This window comes from Mercenaria mercenaria, chromosome 2 (genome assembly GCF_021730395.1).
Source record: "Mercenaria mercenaria strain notata chromosome 2, MADL_Memer_1, whole genome shotgun sequence".
Classification (NCBI taxonomy): Eukaryota; Metazoa; Mollusca; class Bivalvia; order Venerida; family Veneridae; genus Mercenaria; species Mercenaria mercenaria.
Window position 1 is genome coordinate 86,633,654 of NC_069362.1, and position 7,724 is coordinate 86,641,377.

Sequence of the window (7,724 nt, forward strand, 5' to 3'; positions counted from 1 at the left end):
GTTTTTTTATTTTGGCGGGAAAACTGCACGTGTCTTATATTTTGCTCCATCGGTTCATCTGGCTCTGTTGCTAGCAATATTATGCAATTATTACATACTCCTTTCTATTCCCCGTTAAGTTACACTGGTACCGGAAACGTCAATATTTTTCCATACACTGACGCCTGAATTTCATATCGGGTGCGTGACGTAATTCAGTGTGTGTTGTTGCACTATTTTTTTCTATTTAGTTCAGTATTGTCAATCCTATTCAGGCCATTGAACATATTTTTGATATTTGCATAATATTTATACGTGTAGATGCGTATGTAATAAAAAGGTTATTATCTTTGCATCGGGAAATATGCACTCGTTCTTCAGCGAAAGAATATTGCGCTCCTAAAGTCGCGCAATATTTCCACAGAAAAACTCGTGCATATTTCCCGATACAAAGCTAATAACCTATAAATACTAAATTTTCTGTATACACGCGGTCATCATGAAAGGATGTGCAGATTTCCCGCCAAAATAATTGAAGAAACGTGTTTCCCGTGCCATTTTTAAATCCATTATGGTGTATAAGATGGCCTGATATTTAAGTCGTGTTTTCATTCGTTAAAGGACTGACTCTTTACAACTTACGTCCACGTTCTACCAAATATTCGGAAAGTTTGCCGATCTGACAGTGTACGAAAATGTATTTATAAGATCTAGCCTATCGATCTGAGACAAATACAGAAATACGGTTTTGGAAAAATCCAGTTGAGTCAAGGCCTTTTTTTTATTTTAAAACATACGTGTATCGTGTCCCGACGCCGACAAGGCTTGTCATTTCTTTGGACATGATTTATCGAAAATTAGTGCCGAGTTTTTAGAATAATGATATCACGCAGTACATGTTTTAGTAACATTTCAAGTGACCTATACTCATCAACGACGCAACCTACAATAATGCAAAGGAATACTTTCCTCAAAATTTAGACCAAGAAATGCGGCGACATCCTTTTTCTAGACGGGTGCTTCCCCCCCCCCCCCCCCCGTCAAAAAATTCTGGATCCGGGCCTGCCTGAAGACACAGAATATGATTTGAAACTAACAGACGAGTTCACCTTGCAAATCAATTTGTTTTTTTTTTATCATGGAAATATAATGATTTCTTCATGTAAATATTATTAGTAGTAAACATCTCAGCATTTAATGTAAAAATTAAGTTAAACATTTCATGTCTTAAACACACAAAAGATTAATAATAATTTCATTCTCATTTTCAGAGTAAACTCGGTAAGTGTCAGCAGGAGGGATGCTAAAGAAGTTAAAAAGAAGTGGCAGACGTACCAGTCGAATGTGAAGGCCAAGGAGTGTCAGAGGCTGAGGGAGGCAAATGGGACTGGAGGTGGACCGAGGCCAAAAGACCTAACAGAAACAGAGAAATGTGTAAGTTCAACAAGAGCACTGCTGCAGGTGCCAATGACTGTCTATGCATTGCATTCAATTACTTTTTTTGAAGTCGTATTTCATATGTATTGACGGTAAAATAGAATATAATCAGAAGCTTTTTTTCTTTTCATTTGTGACTTTATTTTTAATTTAAATACTGAGTTTAATAATAATAATAAAATAATATTAATAACAATTTTATTTGCGCACTTCATGTCAATACAAGAGGGTTTTATAACAGTAGCTTGATACTGGATGCAGTATTCGGCTCGAGTGGATTTTGCCACATCGGATCTCACGAGGCGCGCAAGCGCCGAGTGTGATCCGACCTTGCAAAATCCACGAGTGTCAAATACAAAGTCCCAGATCTAGCTACTGTTATAATGACACTTTTATTATATACCTTTACCATTTTGATTCTGTTTTGTTCTTAAACGAAATCTTCAATGTTTATCGATATTAAATGGAACATAGTGAAGTTTTTATGTGTGCTTTTTATAGAATTGTGTCGGGTAATGCATATTAATGAAAATAGTCCGGCAGCATACAATACGGAAGGTACAATACGGAATTTAAAAGGTACAATACGGAATTTTTGTCTGTCTGTTCATATTTAATTGTGAAATACAAGCACACTTTTTACAGAATTTATATAGGTATATAATAAAAATTACATAGCATAATCATAATCACAGTATTTCTCAGATATCACAGTTGTAATTTAACAAAGAAATGTCATCTATCACATAAAAATGATTATAATTTATCACAAGATGTTATACTTGTTTTGATAATATAGTGACTGAAACAAAATGTAAATGATATCGATATTTCAGATAGTTGTAATACTTGTTCCAGTATATAATTATAAATAGTAGATAGTGCACTGGATTGCCGTAAAGCTTCGGCATTTACATCACCGTGTCCAACGTATACGTTGCATTTACGGTGGGTACGCTACATACATGGTATATTGTACGCTCCATCACCGGCATTTCCTGTTGATTTTGTCAACATCCCGTATAGTGGGGTAAGAAAAACTACTTATTTTCATCAAAGTTCAACGTGTTCAGAGAAGCGATATATTCAGTACGAACTGCAGATCATTCAAGTTCCCCATGGTAATGTGATTTTGGTCAGTAATTCTCTAGTTTCTTCAAACATTCGAGTAAACTGACGTGCGAAGTCGGTTTTAAACTCGGATGTTCAGTTTCGGGTTCATTTTTCTGTCTCTTAAAATCATTCTGTTGACTTTTCATCGGTTTAACGCGAGAATAGTATCACAAGCTACAATTTAAAATATATATCTTGGCGGAAATTCAAGTTTAAAGGGAGCTTTATGCCAAAATTAGCGATGTATGCCCTATAAAACGGCGCGTCTACAGAAGTACGCCACATAAAAAGGCCGTTATATATATCTAAAATGCAACAGTTACTGTCATTATTGTAAGGAATTTCCGGGGAGGATACCTAAACCCGACCACTATGATAAATTCCTAGCAAAAGGTCTCTTTAAAATATTAATTTTAATGTCGAATGTTATCAAATAAACTTGACTAAATATATGAAATAACTGTGTTTGTAGAGTTACATTCACAATTAGATATCATGTATAATAATTTTCAGTCAGTTGTCCATAAGCATTTACCTGGCACTCATTAATCTTCGCCAATATTTTCGGGCGCCGCTTTACGTTAGCTTACGAAAGAATCGTATCCTGAAAATAATTACATATGTAGAAAACACATTACACGATGGCGTAGTGGTGTCTCAGTATTCCGCAATGTTATTGGCATTGATTTTATTTTTATATTATTTCACGTGCATGTAACATATTTTACGAATTTTAATTGTTTTCATTTATAGATTTGAGCCGCAACATCAGAAAACAAACAGTGGCCCAGCGACAAGCATGGATACAGACAGCCTGCGCATGTGCGCATTCTGATCAGGATCCATGCTATTCGCTTATGGTTTCTCTAATTGCTATAGGCTTTGAAAGCGAACAGCATGGATCCTGACCAGACTGCGCGGATATGCAAGCTGGTCTGGATCCATGCTGAAAGCCAATATGTTGGTTTTCTCATAGCGTGGCTCAGTTTTACTTTCTGGAATCACTTTCGACAGGAAATATGTCTTTCTTTCTTCTTAAATACTTTAAAAGAAAAATCGACAATTTCTTCCACGGTTATCTTGAAAACAAGTGTTTTTCATTCAGGAAATGAACAAGAAATGATGATTATTAGTTTGATCAGATAAGTAGGGGAGAACGCTGTTGAATGTGCCACGGGTTGGTTGTGCCACACGTGACTTATAATATTTACTGAAGAGCTTAGATGTCATTTGCAAATATTTTAAAAACGCCGTTTTTTCAAATACTCTTCTTGGAAAGCACAAACATTGTAAACAGAAAGGGCAACGAACTGTGTTTGAAATACCGATTTTGATCGCTATAAGTAAATTTTGACGTATTACACATTTGTATTCTGACAGTTCGTTATCATGTAGATATATCGACATAAGATATATTATGAAATTCAGCATTTCCCTAAGGTTGAATGCGATGTATTTTCATACTGCTATACCATACTGAAAGGTAAGGGTGTACCCCGCATACTGTCACAACCTACCCCAGACGCGGGGCAGGTTGTGAAGTTACAGGCCATGTTCACACTAGCAGTATTCGTTTTATCCGCACTCTACCTGAAAATGCGACATTATGTTACTTGTGAAATACATTTTCAATTTTTAATTCGTTTTAGGTTCCGACACCGAAGATTAATTTACGAAAATATATGCAATGTTCATGATTCCCAAGCAAAAGCTTTAACGGGCAATTCTATACCGGACTGTTTATACAAAACAAGCATGTTTATCTTATCTTTCGAAAAATCAATATTACTGGTGTTAAATTATGTAAGTCTAAAACCGTTTATAATTGTTAAAAAGTGTAAATAAAATGAAAGAATGAAGACATACGTAATCAGTTGCTATAAATATAACGGCCTTTTTATGTGGCGTACTTCTGTAGACGCGCCGTTTTATGGGTTGTACATTGCTAATTTTGGCATATAGCTCCCCTAAAACATGAATTTACGCCATGATATATATTTTTATTTGTAACTTGTTATACTATTCTCGCGTTAAACAGATGAAAAATAAACAGAATGATTTTAAGAGACAGAAAATGAACCTGAAAGTGAACGTCCGAGTTCGAAACCGACTTCATACGTCAGTTTACTCGAATGTTTGAAGAAACTATAGAGAATTATTGGCCAAAATCACATTACCATGGGGAGCTTGAATGATCTGCAGCTCGTACTGAATATATCGCTTCTTTGAACACGTTGAACTTCGATGAAAATGAGTAGTTTTTCTTACCTCACTTTACGGGATGTTGACAAAATCAACAGGAAATGCCGGTAATGGAACGTACAATATACCATGTATGTAGCGTACTCGCCGTAAATGCAACGTATACGTTGGACACGGTGTACATGCAAAAACTTATTTCTAACGGGGTCCATGCTGTCATATTTAGATCTTAAGTGACTAATTTCTCTTAACAAAATTGTGTCACCTGATGGTATAAAATAATGACATCTTTTGCCAATGAATATGACCATAATACATAGTGAAAAGGTGGGCCTAAAAAAATCTAAAATTTATGAAATGCTTAGGAGAGTTATGGTTCTATATCGTCCTCTTACGAAGATAAAAAACATGCAAAGTTTCAAATCTCTAAGTGTTATAGTTTGCTTCAAGAGAAATGTTGGACCTAAACATAGTAAACCAGAAGCTCAAATTTTCTAATTACAAAAAGGCTACAATTCTGATAAATTGCATGTAAGAGTTATTGTTCGTGGTCTACATAGTGAACAAGTGTGTTAACTTTAAAAGCACTAGCTGTTACTGAATTGTAAAAAGACCTTTCTTATAAACTCATTTCAGTGTTACTGAAGATAATTATTTTTATTCATTTTCAGGCACTGGTAACAATTCCAAAGACAATGCTGTCTGGGATAAGTGGTGGGTTAGACACTGGTAAGAACAACCAAGACATTTGGTCTGTAACCATTTACAACTTACATTGTATCTAGTAAATGTACATACATCACTGTATAGCAGAATTTATTTTAACAGTCACAAACTGCATTACTACATGGTCTTTGATTATAAGATAGATTGATATATTTATTTCTGCATAGAATGTATAACACATGGCTTAACAATACATGTACATTAACGATTAAAAACTGATAAAAACAGAAATTGATCCATGTCAACTACATTATATATACAAAGGATGACACAAAAAATAGACATGGAATCTTTCATTTCCACTGTGGTCCTTTAAACACAAAACAATTTGTCATAGGAAGACAACTTAAAAAAAATACCACAGCAATCTGAAAAAGTTTGGTTCACTTTTAAATGTTAGACATGGACTTTTCATGTATCACAGAATTTCGATAATCACTACATATTAAAATGATACATCTATCTGTATATCTATGTATAAATCTATCAGTACATAGTTATTCATATATTCGATTGATATTCTTATACATAACAAAAGATTTGGCTAGTTAACAAGCCTGGGCGAGAAGCTATGGTCAAACACATTTGGTTAAAGTTTGGTGAAGATCCGATGAGAACTGTTCAATTCAGAGCGCAGAAAAGAGAAAAAAATACCGATTTTCATTAATCCAGTGACCATAATTCTGAAGTGCTTCGGGCGACTTGGCTGGTTACCGAATTCGGTCGAGGATTTATTGGCACACACATTTTAAATTTTGTGACAGACAAACAGGAAGGAGGAAACCGATATGTCTCCCACACCACTATATGGTGGTATACATAATAAATAAGAAGTTATATGAGCCGCGCCATGAGAAAACCAAAAAGTGGCTTTGCAACCAGCATGGATCCAGATGAGCCTGTGCATCTGCACAGTCTAGTCAGGATCCATGTTGTATGCTTTAAAAGCCTGTTGCAATTAGTGAAGCTGTTAGCGAATAACATGAATCCTAACCAGACTGCGCAGACGGGCAGGCTGGTCTGGATTCATGCTTGTCGCAAAGCCAATATGTTGGCTTTCTCATGGCATGGCTCATATATATATAATTATGCATTTGTGAAAGTTCAAAGTGGTAGGACTAAAATACAATATACACTATAATACATAAAATTTAACAACAGCTGTCCAAACAGCACATTCAACTATTCAAAAAAATTGAAAGTAAAATTCAAGCAATGCTTTCTAATCAGCTAAATTTTATTAAAATGTATGTTTCATAACTCAGTATTTCTTTGTTTAGTCCAATACTGCCTGAATACTACTAGTATTAAGTTCCAGACCTATCTATTTGTCAAAGTTGAACACTGTATCATGTTTGAATACATAATTTACAGAATGTGATGACAGCTATGGAACATGTAGTACCGTTGAGGATTTAGATGACAGCTGTGGTAACACATGTACGCAAGTTGAAGATCATATAGTACCAGAGAAAGTAGCATGTAAGTATAAATGTAGATCAATGAAAAAAATTGGGCCGTGCCATGAGCAAACCGACATAGTGGCTTTGCGACAAGAATGGATCCAGACCAGCTTGCGCAACTGCACAGTCTGATCAGAATCCATGCTGCTCCCTTTCAAACCCTGTTGCAATTAGAGAAACCGTTAGCGAACAGTGTGGATATGCACAGGCTGGTCTATATCCATGCTAGTCGCAAACACTCTAAGTTGGTTTTCTCATGGCACAGCTCATATGTATGTAACGGATACTGTTAACATAAATAATTGCATATATCATAGTAACAAATTAATGTTTGTAAACTTTAAAAAAATCTTATGACATCCAAAATTTCAATTGTGGCAAGTTAACTTTTGAATGTTTTGGAAAAAACTTTTTACATGGCCGACTGACAATAAGTACTTGCATAAATTCAGAAGAATTAGATACTGTGTTTTTTGGGTTTTTTTTTTTTTGGAGTCACCTAGTTTTTCATATTTTATAGTTTACAGTAGATATAATTAGATATAAGTTACTAGAACTATTTGATGTTACAATTGTTATTTTCAAGAAAGTGAATCCATTTGTTTCAAAGGTAATGCAGGAGAGAACAGTAAAAGCAGCACTATCGAAAACAGCAGGAAACGCAAAAGTGCCATAAAATCACCCAGTACTGACATTGATGAAGGTATATTCTAATCAGATGGGGTCATTTCTTATATTTTATCTTAAAGGCACAGTAACGTTTTTGATTTAATATCTGCAAGTAGCATTAATGTATATTTACTT